This window comes from Prionailurus viverrinus, chromosome C2 (assembly GCF_022837055.1).
Source record: "Prionailurus viverrinus isolate Anna chromosome C2, UM_Priviv_1.0, whole genome shotgun sequence".
Lineage (NCBI taxonomy): Eukaryota > Metazoa > Chordata > Mammalia > Carnivora > Felidae > Prionailurus > Prionailurus viverrinus.
In genome coordinates, this window is record NC_062569.1 from 14,797,767 (window position 1) to 14,816,094 (window position 18,328).

At 37.7% G+C, this 18,328-nt stretch overlaps 2 long non-coding RNA genes across 2 annotated transcripts in view; one reads left to right on the forward strand and one right to left on the reverse strand.

Annotated features, from left to right (window-relative positions):
* On the reverse strand, positions 1 to 17,101 carry LOC125175773 (uncharacterized). Its single transcript, XR_007155959.1, has 3 exons — positions 16,996 to 17,101; positions 16,211 to 16,302; positions 1 to 842 (listed from the first exon to the last, which is right to left on the reverse strand). It is a non-coding gene; the product is annotated as an uncharacterized LOC125175773 (long non-coding RNA).
* LOC125175772 (uncharacterized) overlaps positions 1 to 18,328 on the forward strand; it is a 42,552-nt gene that overhangs the window by 255 nt on the left and 23,969 nt on the right. The window lies entirely within an intron of this gene.

Consider the following 18,328-nt stretch of genomic DNA (forward strand, 5'->3'; position numbering starts at 1 on the left):
TATTGGAATAATCTAGTTAAAAGATAATGATGACTGGAGGATCAGACTTTGAATCTCTTTTGAAGATAGGGATGGCATAACTTGCTAATGGTTGGGGTATGATGAAAATGATTAAAGGGATATTGAATAGAAAACTAGAAGACTCTACCACTGCTTTGTACATATTTTTTTCATATTTCTCCAAAGTGCCTATTACAGTGCTATGCACATAATAAATCTTCAATAAGTATTCACCAAATAAGTAGATTTTAATCTTTTCAGAGGACTACTTAAAGAATTTTTTCCCCAAGACACCCACCATTAATGATTTAAAAACGTACAGAAAAACCTAAATCTTAAAAGCAGACACTGTGACTATATTTTCCTTTGGCTTCTTGTTAGTGACAACTACTTCTAAAAGCTTAAGGAAGAGAAAATACTGGGAAAAACAATTAGTTTGGGTCATTATTAATAGAACATTCAAGAAGAAATAAGGTACCAAATCTCCCATCCAACCATGATGGAATTTACCTGCTGTGTAAATGCCTATTCAGACCAAGTCATTTTCACACTTGTGTGTGGGGTATCACATGAGGGCATATTTGGTGAGAAAAAACAATTGACGTGGTAGCTGTGTAGGAGATGGAAAAAAGAAGAGAAGAGAGGTTTTTAAAAAATATCCCCAAACTAACAAATTGACTGAAATATACGAAAGGAGAGCATCACCATCAACATGGAGTCTCATGTGAAATGCTCAATGCCATCTGCGGGTCTGCAAAGCTCTGAGTTGGAGAGAACTGTTTTCAGTCATCTTGTCTCACGTAATAACCCTGTAGCTCCATTCTTTGAGGATCCTTGGCCTCCTGGATTGGTGCGACATAGAATAACAAAGTGAGAAGGGAATTCAAAGATATTCTTGGGTATTTTCCAGTTGTTACATGATTTTATGTTAAATGAAAGCACTTAGCTAGCAACAAGATGGCTCTAAAACACAGTCTTCCTAACACCAAGGATGGGGCCTTTTATTCATCACTTTTCCGCAACCACTAATGCTTATTTCTCTACTACCACCGCCCACCCACAGGAATAAAATTAATGATATCTCTACCATAAGACATATTCTTCTCGCCCACCCAAGTCGCAGCTTGGAACTCTTTTTTTGGTGTGCCCCTGAATCTGAAAGTTAAACGCAAATGAGATTCTCAGAAAATTATTATTGGGCTCAATTCAATGCCCTTGGGCCTCAGAGAGCTTAATATGTCCAAGTACTCTGAGCCTTCAATGGGATGGGAACGCAAAAGGGTTCCATTCAAGTAAATGGTCATCCTTTCCTTCCAAAGGTTGAATGAGAAAGGGCGCTTAGGTCAGAATAGCCTGCTGTGAGCTACCATTTCCAATTCATCTTCTTCCTGTAGCTGTGGGGAGGGGAACATTTCATTAACAAAATCCCAGCCAGATCAGACTCTGTCATCACTATTGATTCTCCTCTCAGAAAGCCCACTGTGTCCCCAGCACTGCCCTCGGTTTCAGTCAATACTATCTATCTCTCTTCTGAGAAATTTAGAGAAAAAGAAAAAGAATCACCAAGATGAGAAAAAGCTAAAAACAAGAATAACAACAACAATGGCAATGAAAGATAAAAATGGAAGACTAGGGAAGGAGAGAGGAAAAGGACTTGTGATTTATTGTTGTTCTTGTTGTTATAATGATTATTTTAAAAAATCCAGCTCCTTCTTAGAAATTTGGAAAAAAGCACCAACATTTCAATTCACGGGGACATAGATTACTCTATCTTGGTCAGACCTTATTGAAATCTTTAGTCATTATACTATTTGTATTAACTCTAGAACTTCTGGGCTTTATTTTGGACAGTGGGATCTGATGGGATTTTCTAGCATCCATATCTAGATTTCTCCATGTTTAGAATGTTGGACAGAAGGAGAGGTGACTATACTCTGGTCACAGGATTTTACTTTGCAGACGGCATGCCTGGCTAAGTAACTGGTTCTCAGGGACATGCAACAGTGGAAAAAAAAGACTGACAGGCTGGCCTTTTTCTTAGAGAATAGGCTTGGTTTCCCCGTGAGGTCTTCATTCTGTGCCACCTGTCTCTGGGATTTTCTACCCCTGAGACTGGCTATCTGTTAGCAGCCCATGCTACAATCCCCTCTTTCCTGCCTACAGGGACGCGGATATAACTAGTATTTCAAAGCTCAGTTGAACCCCTACCTAGCTTTGGTTAAAAATGAATTTGGATCCTAGGCTGCGTTTTGTGTTGGCACCTATCTAAACACTAGTATTTTATTTAAAAAAATAAAATTTAAAGCCACCTAGGAAGGAGAGAAAGGTTGCCCCGGAAGAGAGTTGGTAGCATTAGGACTAAAAGAAATGTATTAACAGGAGAGCCTCACCCAGATAGTTATGGAGGTAGTGAAAGTCTTCATCCATTGACAACCTCTCATTATTTGAGGACATTGAACAAGTGCTATGGAGCACGATGGCAGAAATGCCAACCGGCATGAACATAGACCAGGCATCACTTTTCTCCAAAGTTTTTATGTTTGGTTTTCTTTTTTTTTTAATGTTTTCTTTCTTTTTGTAAGAATGCAGGCATGTACCTGCATGCAAGCGGGAGAGGGGCAGGGAGAGAGGGACACAGAGGATCCGAAGTGCAGGGCTCTGCACTGACAGCAGTGAGCCCCATGCGGGGCTTGAACTCACGGAACTCATGTACCATGAGATCATAACAGGAGCTGGAGTCGGAGGCTCAACTAACTGTGCCACTCAAGGCACCCCATCTTTTTTTTTTCTAGATAAAGTAGAAGGTAGAGATGCTGCTCTGGGCAGCGGATTCTACAGACTCCTGGGCTCCCAATCCTATTCTCTGCAGAGAATCAGGTGAGGGTCTGTACATCAGAAAGAATTATGCCTAGTGTGTACAGTTACTTTGGACTCAGGAATATATATGCTAAATGGAGCATTGAAGGAGGCAGGTGAAGAACCCTATAAATTGTTTTGTTCAAATGCAGTATTGAGAAACATTTAGCTGTAAAACCCTGTTTCCTTAGTTTCAGTATTTGCTAGGCTAGTGAGTTATAAAGAACTGCAGATGGAAAAAAAAATCTCAACAATTTGTTTTTCTCTTAGGAATTCACAGGAGTGTTGTTTCTCAGCCTCTGGGGTGTGATCCTGTCTGCATTTGTAAATCTTTTAGTGAACGGAAAAATAATACCCTTCTCATTCTGTCTGTGGTCTCTGAGTGGAACGGGCTGTGCAAAGGAGTCAAATGAAAACAGATCCTAGGCCAGCCCAGGTAAGATGGCCAGAGACCTCCTGAGGCTTTTGATTCCACCTATATAAAAGCTCTCGGAGCGGCTATTTAATGCTTGAATGTAAAACGGTGTGCACGCTAGGGGCAGTCTAGGAGGGCTCTGTATCCACAAACAGAAAGATGAGAAATGACATACCACAGAAGGCTGGAGGATTACTAATAAGCAAATCTCGTTTATCGTTAGATGTTGAGCCTGGATCTCCAAACAAGGGGCGGGTCTGGAGAAAGGATCTACATTAGAAATGTCAGTCATGGAGTCTACTCCATTTACATCCCCTTTATATGAAACAGCACATCAGTAGCCCTGATGAGGACACAGGAAACCTACTGCCCTCCCGGTCATGGGGCAAGGGAGGAGCGCCTGCTCTAAGGGCAGCCGTGTTGTGCCACCAGTGAGTCATAATATGGTCACGCTGGCTCCATCAGAGACCGTCTCTCTGAAAATGGACTGAGGCAGTAGTGGAAGAACCCATGCTTGGCCGTGGAGTTGTTACTGTCACCACTCTGGTTTGACTTATCGAAGCCTCATGCCTTTTTTTCTCCTCTACCCCCAGGGCCTAGACAGCCTATGCGTAACTTGTACCACTGTCACCTCTCTACTTGTTTATTACTTATTTATAAGTATATAATTATATATACTTAATCAATTGCATGATTATTATATATACTGCAATTGATGCAGTATATATGCAATTGATGCGATTGATGATTTAAGAAAATGTACTAAGCTTGTGAGCGTGCTTAACCATGACAAGTAAATATGGAAAATGTTACCATCAACAGGGTAATGCATTCTCTATTTGTCACCTTCAGTTAGAAACTACACACCTTGGGCTCCAAAAGTCCACTTCAAGGTGTGAATCTAGTTCTCAATAAAGACAGAACGATTTTCCTAATTCGGTCAAACAGACTGATATCACTGACCCTGTTCATGCAGCTTAAGCTTCGTAAAATATCCCCTTAAAATACAGACTAACAAACCCAAGAAGGACTGGTCTATATCCATTGGCAAGAAACACTGTCGACCAAGTACCACAGACCGGGCAGCTTACACAACAGAGGTTTGTTTTCACACAGCTCTAGTGGGTAGAGTTCTGAGTTCGAGAGTGAGCCGAGTTCATTTCTTCCGAGGCCTCTTTTGTTAGCTTAGAGATGGCCATCTTTTAACATGTTCTCTTTTATAGTTAAAACACTTTTTTTTAATTGTGGTAGGTACACTTCACCTGAGATCTACCCTTCTGAAAAAATTTTAAGTGCACAATTCAGTGTTGTTAACTATAGGTACAATGTGATACAGCAGCTCACTAGAACTTACTCATCTTGTGTAACTGAAACTATGTACCCATTGTACAGCAGCTTCCCTCTTTTCCTTCCCCTCAGCCCTTGCCAACCGCCATTCTACTTTGTTTTTATGAATTTGACAGTTTTAGAGACTTCATATAGGTGGACGCATACAGCATTAGCCCTTCTGTGACTGGCTTATTTTACTTAGCATAACGTCCTCCAGATTCAGCATGTTGTTGTATATGGCAAGATTTCCTTCTCTCTCGCTATTTTTTTAGTTTGTTTATTTATTTTGGGAGAGAAAGTGCATGAGCAGGGGAAGGGCAGAGAGAAAGGGAGAGAGAATTCCAAGCAGGCTCTGAACTGTCAGGTCAGCGTGGAGCCCAACTTGGGGCTCAAATCCATGAACTGTGAGATTATGACCTGAGCCAAAACCAAGAGTCAGATGCTTAACCAACTGAGCCACCCAGGCACCCCGATGTTCTTTTGTTTTAAGGCTAAGGAATATTAATTCCATTGTATGTGTATACCACATTTTCTTTATCCATTCATCTGTTGCTGAATATTTAGGTTGTTTCCATGTCTTGACTATTGTAAACAATACTTCAGTGAACATGGGAGTGAAAATATCTGAGATCCTGATTTCAATTCTTTGGGAGATATACCCAGAAGTGGCATTGCTGGATCATATGATAATTCTATTTTTAATTATTTGAGGCTCTTCCATACTATTGGCAGTGATAACTTCACCATTTTACATCGCCACCAACAGTGTACAAGGGTTTCTATCTCTCCACATCCTTGCCAACACATATCTTTTGTGTTTTGGATAGTAACTATCCTAACAGGTATGAGGTGATATTTCATAGGTTTCTTATTTGCATTTCCCTAATGATTAGCAATGTTGAGTATCTTTTCATAACTTGTTGAGTATTTTTTACCTTTTTTGGAGAGATGTCTATTTAAGTCTTTTGTCCATTTTTAAAAACAGGTTATTTGGACTTCTTGCTATTGAGTTGTAAGAGTTTCTTATGTGTTTTGGATAGTAACCCCTTATCTGTTAGATGGTTTGCAAATATTTTCTTCACTCTGTTGATTGTTTCCTTTGCTGTGTAAAAGCTTTTTAATTTGTTATAGTTCCACTTATCTATTTTTGCTTTTGTTGCTTGTGCTTTTGATGTCATAGGCAAGAAATCATTGTCAAGATCAATATTATGAAGATTTTCCCGTTTTCTTCTAGAACTTTTATAGTTTCAGGCCTTATATTTAAGTTTTTAACCTAATTGGAGTTAATTTTGTGTGTGTGGTGGAAGATAAGGGTCCAATTTCATTCTTTTGCATGTTGATTAGATGGCCTTCTTCTTCCTATATTCACATGATCTCCCCACTGAACTTTTTTGTTTCCAAACTTCCTATTTTTACAAGGACACTAGTCCTATTGGATTAGAGCCCACCTGAATGACCCCATTTATACCTAATTATGTCTTTAAAGATCCTATGGCTTTATACAGTCACATTCTGAGATGCTGAAGGTTAAGACTAAAACAGGAATTTTGGAGGGACACATTTCAATCTATAACACTAACCAAATAAAATGCTGTAATTTCAAGAGTAAGGATGTAGTGACTCCTTCCTTCTGTGGTTTAAATAAATAGAAATACTATTACAGTATGTACAAATGAAAAGTGACCTGTTGGCATGGATTTAGGTAAATTGCCTTAATTCTCCATATTTCAATTTTTCTGTGTATAAATCAGAAAACAAATGTATTCCCTTTCCTCTCTGAACTTTTCTAACTGGTCAAAAATTTCAATCTTTAAAAATGATTTTGTCAGGGCACCTGGGTGGCTCAGTCTATCGAGTGTCTGACTCCTGATTTCAGCTCAGGTCACGATCCCAGGATCGTGGGATTGAGACTCCGCACTGAGTATGGATCCTGCTTAAGATTCTCTCTCTCTCTCTCTCTCTCTCTCTCTCTCTCTCTCCTGTCCCTCTCCCTGCTCATGTGCTCACTCTCTAAAAAAAAAAATTATTTTGTCATCTTCAAAATCTCATATGTATTCATTTCCCTGTGGTTTTTATTACAGTGTGGCCATTTCCAGGTTGCTGTCCCCTGACTCAACGTTCATAATAGCTCCAGGATGCCCCTTGGAGAACAAATACTCTCTTGCCACTTTGCAGATGAGGACATCAGTATACAAGGAGATTAAGGGATTAAGGAAGCTAATAACATTTCCAAAATCATATATATTAAGTTGTGACCTTAAAAATGGAACCAAAATTACTTGACCTGTTATCCAATAGCATTTCAACTACACTCTTAATATATCACAATTTTGAATAGCAGCTTTTGATGAGAAATAGAAGAATAAGAGAACAGTGTCCTGAGACTAAAGAGTTAAAGTACTAAGAATCTTAGTTCTTTTTTCTGGAGCTGGCTTCCTTTTCCATAGGATTAACTAGAGTAACATGGCTCCAATGAGGGTTGACATTTTTGGCATCGTCAACATTTTATGTATCTCTAGTGTCTTTCCAGGCACAATGTTTATCAAATGATGGTGATGGCCTCCCACAAATGAGTCATGTTCTATGGTTTAGATAAGTTTCCTCAGCTGATAATCATGAACTGATTATCATTATGGCTTTTTCCTGGACTTGTTTCAGTGCTGAATTTCATCCAAATCCTGTGTTCACACATTTATTTTCTTGTAATATCCATTGGCAATTTCATTTCCAGTGGATTGTTGGACTTCTTACTTATTAATTTCCCCAAGCTCATTAGTTAGTATTGACGTTTACCCCTTGTCTTATGTTGATTGCAAATATTTTTTGACAGATTTTCAGCTATCTTTTTATGGTGTATTTGCCATATCCAAGTGAAGATTGTATTTTGTTTTTCATAGTAAAATCTATCAAATATTGCCTTTACTGTTTCTGAATTCTGTGACTTGCTTGCCAAGATTATGTAATAATTATTTAAATTTTGGCCTTGTTTTTAAATGTTTTTTAAATTTTTTTTAACATTTATTTATTTTTGAGAGACAGAGCATAGCGGGGGAGGGGCAGAGAGAGAAGGAGACACAGAATCAGAAGCAGGATCTGGGTTCTGAGCTGTCAGCACACAGCCCGACACCAGACTTGAACCCATGAACTGTGAGATCTTGACCTGAGCTGAAATCTCAGTATCAACAGACTGAGCCACCCAGGTTTTGAAAAACATATTTCACTTTCAAATTCACCAGGAATTTTTGTGTTTGTGATGAAAGAAGGAACATAACTTTATTTTATTTTTTGACTGTATAATCCAATTTCAGCAAAAATTTTATTAAATCATCTATCTTTTCTATACCTTAATCATACTCAATTCCCACTGTATATGAACCAGGTTCTCTATTCTATTTTTCACCATTAATTCTTTTTTTCCTGTTCTTATACCATTATCACACTACTTAATTTCTGCAAATTCTTATTATGTTTTGATATTTAATGAGGCAAGTTCTGTGTCTTTCTGAAATTATCTTGAACTTTCTAGCACATTTACTCTTCCAGAATAATATTTCAGTTATTCAAATGGTATATATTTTGTAAGTTTATTTATTTATTTTTTAGAGAGAGAGAGACACAACAATGAGTGGGAGGAAGGGCAGAGAGAAAGAAGAGAGAGAGAATCCCAAGCAGTCTCTGCAAGAACCCGACACAGGGATTGATCTCAGGAACCATGAGATCGTGACCTGAGCAGAAATCAAGAGTCGGACGATTAACCAACTGACCCACCCAGGCATTCCTCAAATGGTTTTTTTAAAAATGCCATTGAGTTTTCTAGTTTACTTCAGTTCAGTTTTTATTTTAAAAATGATTAAACCACTAGACTAAAATATAAATAGTTCATATGTAATTCTGGATTGATTAAGAAAGTGGATTTTACTACTTGAAAAAAACCAACAAAAAATTAACTTCCATATGGTAAATATATCATAAACAGAGTTAGAAGACAGTTGACAGTCTGTCATAAAAAATATTTGCAAAGTAGTTGAGCAACTTTATATGTCAGGCATAAGGTGCTGGGCATTTCTCAATGAATAACTCAGGTGATAATTCCTGTGTGGAATTAACACTCTAACAGGGTAAAGCCAACAATAAACAAGGAACACAATAAATAATTATTGGCTAATTAGTAGGTACATATGCTATGAAAAAAAAGATACAGAGTAGAGGAGTCTGGTAAAAGAGTCAGAGTTCCCTGGATGGAAAAAGTGTTGAAGTTTTGAATTGGCTGATAGGGAAAGATTTCAATGAGGAAGGGATATTTGGGCAAAAATTGAAGAAGGTGAAGGAGTTAACCATGTGGATAATGAGAATTATTGATTGGGATTGGTGTTTATAAAATCATTTGGGGAGAGTTGATATATTATGGATTCTTCTTATCCAAGAATCAAGTGTGTCTTTCCATTTATTTAGGACTTCCTTTAATTCCTCCAGAAAATAATTTATATCTTTGTATATCTTGGGTATTGATGGGGTCTTCCACATTTTCAGTTAGGTATATTTCTAAATAATGTATGATTTTTACTCTTGCTATTTGTGGAAATGGAACTTTTATATTTTATAATTTTTTATTTCTAGTGCATAGAAGTATTGATTTTGCTTCTACATCTTCTATCCTCCATGTATTGGACTCAACTCTTTTATTGGTTGCAGTTTTTCAATTTGTAAACAAATTATAAACAAATTATATGGTTGTCTGTAGACAACCACTATAACTAAAAATGTAAGTGGTTCTATTATTTTCATGTCTTTGTCTCTTTTATTTACTTATCTCAAGTATCAACTAAAACTTCAAAAATACCATTGAATACTACATGTATTAACTGGCATCTATGCTTTTTTCCTGATATAAATGGGATGTTTCAAACTATTTTACCTTTAATTATGATGTTTGTTCAAGGTTTTCAATAGACTACTTTTATCAATTTAATGAAATTTGAGTCAGAACCAGATGTTAAAATGATAAGCTTTTAGCAATCATCTGTTGCAATAATTATGCTATTTTGTTCTTTTATATGGTCTATAATTTTCTTTTTTTGGATAATAATAGGAATTCTCTCCCTTGGACCTTAAATGAACAGCCTTGAAAATTGTCTGGACTTTGTACATATCGTATTGTTAACCGCGCAGTCTCTTCTGTGGTTACAGATCTACTCATGTGTCTATCCTTGATTTTGCTGAAAGATCATCTATTTCTTCTGGACTTGTACATACTTTTTTTGGTATCAAGATGTATAAGTCATCCTTCTACCATTTTCTTCTTGTTTTCATTTCCCATTTTTGTGGTTATGACTTTTTTCTTATCACTAATATTGCTTAGTGACTTATTTTCTCCTTTTCTTGAATAGATGTGCCCAAAGTTTTACTATTGCATTGGACTTTTAGGAGAACAAGTTTTAATTTTATTAAGTCTCCTTTTATTATTTTATTTTATTTTATTTTATTTTATTTTAATTTTATCACAGTTTTATCATTACTAATTCCATCCACTTTCTTTAGTTTTACCAGTCTTCTTTTTAGTTTTCTAAATTTAGTGCTTATACACTTATTTTCCTTTTTAAAATTAATGCAAAATCTTAACACAGTAAATGTAAGCACAAAGATTATAAAATCAATTACTACTACAAAGTGGATAACCATCAACCCCCCAGAAAAGCAACTGTCCCCTGCACCACTCCTTTATATATTCCAGTTCTGTTTCTTAGAGGAAACCACAGATAAATCTTTTACTATTGTATTTGGTCCTTACTTACTATCCGACCATTAAAAATTACTTCTTTTGTTATTTATCGATTTGTCAGTTTTAGATATTATCCATAACTTATTATCTATATACTTCTGTTATGCTTTGCTTTGTTACAGAAATTCCATAAAACCCAACATCCTCTTATACTACAATTTGGCTTAAGTTATAGTCAGTATTTACAATATTATGATTGTGTAAAAATACAGTTTGCTATCGAGCCATATAGTCTTTTCTTTCTTGTGTACTTTTTCTTTTTCTCTGGAGTTAATATTTATCATACCTTTTCTTTTGTTTAGTAGTCTATGTATGTAAGGCAATGATTTTCCAAATGTTCCAAGAGAAACCTATCACTTTTTTCCCAAACAGTAAAGCATAGAAAATAATCTTTTCAGCACATTTCTGTCCTGGTTACTTGCTCACCCCAGCTCCACAGCCTCCAACTCCATCTGGACTGGCTGGCCTCTAGAAGAGTTGTAGAGATGCTGCCCAGACACTTCCTTCCATTCTTCTCTGATCTAAAATCCTGTATTTCCTGGATCTCATGTTTTTGCTTTTCTTTCTTTCTTTCTTTCTTTCTTTCTTTCTTTCTTTCTTTCTTTCTTTCTTTCTTTCTCTTTCTTTCTTTCTTTCTTTCTTTTCTTTTCTTTCTTTTCTTTCTTTCTTTCCTTTTCTTTCTTTCTTTCATTCTTTCTCTTTCTTTCTTTCTTTCTTTCTTTCTTTCTTTCTTTCTTTCTTTCTGAGAGAGAGTGAGATAGAGAGCTTACATGTGCATGAGTGGGGGAGGGATAGAGGGCAAGAGAGAGAGAGAGAGAAAGAATCTCAAGCAAGTACCATGCTTAGTGCAGGCCCCGACGTGGGGCTTACGAAATCGAGTCCCACACTCAACCCACTGAGCCACCCAGGCACCCCTCAGTTTTCATTTTATTCTCAGTTTACTGAAGTACATCCTCCAAGATTTTCCATAAGAACGATGAATGGGAGATGCTTGTAAGTCCAATTTACCTCAATTTTAGGCTCATGTTTAATTGATGGTTTGGCTAGATATGGAACTCTGGTTTAAAAATCATTTTCTCTTGGTTCTGAAGGCATTGTTCCACTAACTTTCAGCATCTAGTATTCAAGATTAAGAAATGTAGTGATTCTCATTCCCATGTCGTTGTTTATGACCTATTTTTACATCTTCTTTCCACCTACAGGATTTTGAAATTTTTATACTGATGCATGTTGGTAGGTGTCTTTTTCACTCCATTTGATGGGCCCTCTCAATCTATAGATGTACCCTTTGGGTTTGCAAGTTTTCTTGTAAGTTTTCTCAATAATTTTCTCCTTTCTATATCCCCAGTTTTCTCTGTGTAGCTACTGACAGTGGGATGCCACATTCTTGGCTTGATCCTCCAATGTCCTCATGTGGTCTTTCCCATATTCCACTTATTTGCTTATTTATTAATTCTTTGATTTATTTTAGCTTCTGTGAAATTTCCTTACCTTTATCTTTGACTTCTTCTACAGAATTTAAAATTTCTAACAGCACATTCTCTATTGCCAAGACATCTTTCTTACCTGCCGAGTATGCCTTTTTATCATTTGTCAGCGTGTTGTTTTCTTTTCTCTCTCAGGTCATAGTAGTTATTTTGAAACTTCCTTCTGCTATCCCCAGCCCCAAATTATTTTGGGATTCCTTTTCCCTGTTTTTTGGTGGTTTTCCTTTTCATTTAGGTAGATTTCTCAAAATGTTTAAAGATTGTTGACTGTCCCATCATATTTAAGATTGATTTAGGCACCAAAATGCTGATAGGAATCTTGTACACAGGTAAGTTAGTTGCATAGCGGAGGGACTCCAAAACGCCATGTTTGTTGAAGTATCCTCAAATGTTAGCGTTTCTAGTTCACTCACTTCAGACGGGCGTCAGCCACCCTTCTGACTGCTGGCATTCTGATGAGCAGTGTCAGGAAATTTATCTTCCTGTTCCCAGCCCTACTTCTTTCCCCTGCTCCCTTGTTTCATACTACTCCTGAGGTCCTCAAGGTTTAGGCCTCAACGTCTCAAGTCCTTTAGAACATCACCTTCAGTGCCACATGGGCAGTGTGGGGACGTGGCCAGGTGCTTGGCTGCGTAGCGGAGAAGGACCTAAGTGTCTGGCTGCTCTGTGGAGGGAACTCCAAATGGCCTCTCATGTCAGCCCCATGACCCCGTTGCACCTTCCATGCTCCCTGGTATCATTTGGAGCCAAGCTTGACAGAGGTACTGAGACGAATTGCATGCTATTTGTTGATATCATTGTCTGCAGAAATTTGGGTAACAATTTTAACTATTCAGTTAAATCAAGTGCTTTTGGACTTGCCAAATAATTGAAACTCCTCAGCTAAAGTTTTCTCCTCTCCCTCTTTGTCAATCGAGAGCATGTTGATATCTTTACTGGCATTCTAATATGGTTTGGGGAAAGAGAAAGTATAAATACCTGTGATCAAATGCCATGTAGTCACTTTTCTGGTTTTCTTTTTTTTTTAATTTTTTTTTCCAACATTTATTTATTTTTGGGACAGAGAGAGACAGAGCATGAACGGGGGAGGGGCAGAGAGAGAGGGAGACACAGAATCGGAAACAGGCTCCAGGCTCCGAGCTATCAGCCCAGAGCCTGACGCGGGGCTCGAACTCACGGGCCGCGAGATCGTGACCTGGCTGAAGTCGGATGCTTAACCGACTGCACCACCCAGGGCCCCTCTGGTTTTCTAATAAATGCAACCGAAGGCTAAAATTGTGCTATGAGCAACATAGGGCACAAAACCCAGCTTTTTGCATGAGGTTTTCTCATTATTATTTCTAAAAACTCACTTATAGGAACAGTTACTAAACTATTCTGTGATTATTTTCAATTTTAAAATGAATCGATTTGTTTGGCTTTCATTTTCTTGCTAATTTTTAGTTTTATTAGAATGCAGTCAGAGAATATGATCTATGTGATTTCTGCTTTAAGGATTGATTTATTGTGATTTTTCTTTGTTGTTTGTGCATTGCCAAATTTTCCATTGTCTCATGAATATTTGAAATTGCTCCGAATTTACCGTATATCCATATTTTATCTAAAGTTAATTGCATATTATGTTAATTATGCTATTCATGCTCATTATACCCTTACGTCTCACCTACTTCATCTGTCGCATTTTGACAGGGGTAATTTATTAGCCTTCCCTTATGCATATCGGTTTATTAATTTGTCCCTAAAATTCTTTTCTTTTCTTGATGTGCCAGTAGGAGTTAAAAAGTTTCTTTACCTCTTTACCAATATAAAAACCTCTTTTTTTGTTAAATTCTGTGACTTAGATTCTATCCAGTCTGTTTTTAATGTCGCATAACTATGTCACTTATTAGTATTTCAGAATATGTTTCTGTTCCACTTATTCTGAGCCTTTTTGTATCACTTCATTTCTGGAGCATCTCTTGTGAGTAACATATAACTGGTTGAATTTGTCACCACTCCATAAGTGAGGAGTTGTCTGTGCTACAGGCAATCGGACTGAGAGGGATTTTAAGCAGATGAATAGTATTATTGGATTTACATATAAAAAATTGCATTCCCTTTCTAGAGATAGAGAAGAAAATGGAAAGGAATGCGATTGAAGGCAGGTGGAATTTGGACTTAGGTTTCTAGCTTAAAATTTTAGTGCTCTGGCCCCATTTTAGTATTTATCTAAAAATGAAATGATAGGGGTGCCTGGCATGCTCAGTCAGTGGAGTGTGCAACTCTTGATCTTGGAGTTGTGCGTTCAAGCCCCGTGTTGGGTGTAGAGATTACTTAAACATAAAAATCTCTTTAAAAAAAATTTTTTTTAAAGGGAAATGATATCATTTAGATGTCCACAGCCTCTGGAAGAAAAATGGTGAGAAAGGAGGGTCTTACACCATAGTTCAAGAGACGGTCTACCAGGCATGAGGTAAACGGTTCCTTTTCAATGCTGTCTTAAGTTTTCAAAGATTATTTTCAAGAAGTAATGACCACATATTAGATTGCGGACTTTGTAAAGAATCTGTCTTGTTCATCCTTATATATACAGTACTTTATGCATGGTACATGTATGATTCATATTTCCTGCATATAACTGAACTTAATTCAGAAGAAAGTGACTCGTGTTTCAGAATTATTTTTATGCCATTCATTCCACATTTCCTAAGACTCTCATGGTAGGTCCTTAAAGCTTAAATGGACTCCCATAATCAATATATAAATTAAATTGACCTTCTTATAACAGCTTTGAAGCTCAGCCAGTTGCTCTGAAAATCTAGCTCAAGGAAAAGGTTAGATGAAAACTGGGTTTATGTGTTCACTGGAAAGCCCCTTAGTCATGCTTCCTACCCCCACTTGAGAGCAATTCTATAGCTGTTAAAACAACCACAGTCACCTCACCCTCAACACTCCCTGTATATACACTGAAACCTCTTGGCCACTTTCTCTGTCTATATCCCTTGAAATTGCTCTCTAGTACCTCTAGCTCAGCAGGCATTTTTCTTTCATGCATCCATTGAACAACCATTCATTTTACCCTTGTCATATTCCAGGCACTGTTCTTGGTGCTGATGGTCTAGCGATTGATAATGCCTGTTCACAAGAGGCCATATAGTTTATGATGCCATTTATATGAAATGCCCAGAATTGGCAAATCCATGGAGGCAGAAAGTAGATGAGTGGTTGCTAATTAGGGGCTGAGGGGAGTAATGGCTATGGCTATTTGTATTAGTCACAGTTCTCCAACGAAACAGAACCAATAAGGATGGGTATATGTATTTATTATAAGAGATTTAGTATGAGGATTTATAAGAGATTTAGCATGAGATTTAGTTCACATAATTATGGAGCTTGGAAAGTCCCAAGGTTTTTAGGTTGAGTTCTTAGCTGGACCCCCAGGAGAGCTGATGGTGTAGCTCTAGTCTGAAAGCTATCGGGATCAAGATTCATGAAGACCTGATGATCAGTTTGACTTCTTCAACTGATTGGACGTGGCTCACTCACATTAGAGAGAACAATCTACTTTACTCAGTCTCCCAATTTAAATGTTTATCACATCCAAAATCACCTTCACAGAAACACCTAGAATGATTTTTGACCAATAATTTTGACGAAAAATGGGTCCAATTGGGGCACCTCGCTGGTTCAGTTGGTAGAGCATCTGACTCTTGATCTCAGGGTCATGAGTAATAGCCACATGTTGGGTGTAGAGATTATTTAACTGACCCTATGTGGCTCACCTGTGTGGCTCAGTCAATTGAGTGTCAGACTCCTGATTTTGGTTCAGGTCATGATCCCAGAGTCTTGGAATCAAGTCCTGGGTCAGGCTCTGTGCTGAGCATTGAGCCTGCTTAAGATTCTCCCTCTCTCTCATTCTCCCTCTATCTGCCACCCCTCTCATGCATGTGTGCTTTCTCTCCCTAAACAAAAAACAAACAAAAATTGGCCCAGTCAAGTTAACGCATATAATTAACCATCACAAGTTTGTTTTTTGGTGTGATAAAAATGTTCTAAAATTAGATAGTGGTGATAGTTATACAACTCTAAATATACTAAACCTGCTAAATATGTATGAAATATACTATACTAAATATATACACTAATATTATAAAACCCACTGAACTGTGCACTTTGAAAGAATAAATTGAATAATATGTAAATTAAATCTCATTAAAGTGATTTAAAAATAAATACAATACATAAAAAATTGTAAATTTTGTAAATTTTTCAAAAATTAAAAATAAAAATAAATACAAGAAAGGGCAGTATCCCAAGAGTGATATGGGTGCTATGAGACATTCATCTAGAAAGTGCATCTAGTACCTTGCTTCTCCAAGTATGGTCCAGCAGCTTGGGCATGATCTGGGAACTTGTTAGAAGGGCAGAATCTCAGGCCCCACCTGCTGACTCAGCATCTGTATTTTAACAGAGTCAAGTGATTCAAATACCCAGTGAAATAAGAAGCTCTGATTTAGTGGTCTTACATTTTACTTATCATTTTATTTTGATCAATGAAATAATTTCTTAATCAACATCTTATATTGAAGCTTGATGTATGAACAAATGAAAATTGAGCCTCTCTGGTTGAAGAGAGTCTAGGAACCCTCAGCCCACCTGCTTGCCCCCACCTGATAGGAAACCCCCAACCCCTCTGCCCTAGGATTCCAACACAAGTGGGTCAGATCTCTCTCTCTCTCTCAATCTCTCTCTCTCTCTCTCTCAAGTAAAGTTTATAATAACAACTTGTAGGCAAACTGACAAGACAATTAGTCCTCTCTTGTAGGAGAAAGAGAAGGAAGAGAAGAAGAGAAGGAAGGAAGGAAGGAAGGAAGGAAGGAAGGAAGGAAGGAACAAATAAAGGAGAGATGAAAAAAAAATAAAGAGGTCCCAACATAGACATACTCCTCTGCTCCCCAGAGCCCATTGCCTGCCCCAGATTTTCTGTCTTTTCCCATTGTGACCCAGGCTGTCTATGCTACACTTCATCTGACAGCGTGGAGTTGGCCTGTCCCAGTGCACAATGCAAGAAAGAGACATTTCCTGGCACCTGTGTGTCATTGGGTGCCTCCAGCCAAACCCCACAGTTGAACCATCAGAAATGCACTGACCTTCCCTTAGGATCCGACACCCTTCACTCATAGCATTCATTGGGCAATCAGATGGCATCCCAGTGACATTCTTCACAGCTGCTGGCAACAGCCTTTAATTCATCTGGTATTTAACCAGGGTGATGCATCCTCTGGCTATAACATGTTCGTTGGTGTGAGCTGAGTCTGGCTCATCTTCCGCTCCCTCTAGTTCAGGGTTTCACACCAACTTGTAGTCTGCAGGCAGTGCAGCAACTACACAAAGTGCTCTCCTTCCATCTTCTGTTTGTGCCTTGCATTTTTATTCTCCTTTTGTCAGCTCTCGGTCAAAGGAGAATTACAGAGCTGAAACACAATATTTCACAGAGAAGTAAAATAAAACCTAGAAGCTCATGCAACTTGGAAATATCAGTCAGGATGTCATCAGAAACCAGGCTTTCTGGTTCCAGATGCATTTCTCCTGGACAAACATTGCCCCAGCGCTAGAGTCCTCAGCTTATAACAGGTCAAACTGTTAGCCAGCTGATAGCTAGATCCAAGAATCACAGAAAGTTCTCTAGCATCTTAAAAAAAATGGACTTTAAAAAATACCCCAAAAGATGTTTTTAACCCTTTCCAAAACCCCTTTGGTGTGAGATATCATGGAAGAAAATGATGATAAATATCTTCACATGCAGATTTTGGAATCAAAGCAAGACCATTCAGGAGAAATCATGGGTGTCTGCGTAAGAACTGTAATTTCTTCAGTGTCCACATATTTCTGGGTTCGGCCTTTTGAATCACTCAGTGTTTGTCATTGGGAGGAAAGACACTTATCTAGGACCAGGGACAAAATGCAACTTTTGATGGAGTAAGTAGGAAATCTGTGAGTTGGCCAGTCATGCTTTAAGTCTCAGATTCTACAGTTAGATTTTCTACCCTTCCATCATGCAAGGTTTTGCCTTTGGATGTGTGATGATAGTAATAAAAGGGTGCTCTGCCTGAAGAGAGGATAAAAGCATCACAAACACTTGGAAGACACTTCTTCAACCACAAATGAATAAGTGATTATCTTGGGCTAATCTTCTATTCTATTCTAAATGACCTAACGAAGGATACATCAATCCTGGTGTACACTCTTTGGGAAACCTGCTGTATCTCATAATTAGTTGATCAGTATCTCTCTCCTTACTTTACTATGTGCTCTATGAAGACAAAGGCTTAGTCTTATCCAAAGCCCTATTCCTCAATTCCTGTGTGCAAGATACCCAATACTTACTAGTTGAATGAATGATCTTTCATGTATTTTCTAATAGTGTGACCATATTTATTAGAATTATTGTTATTGTTATTTGCAAGTAGCCAACCCACATTA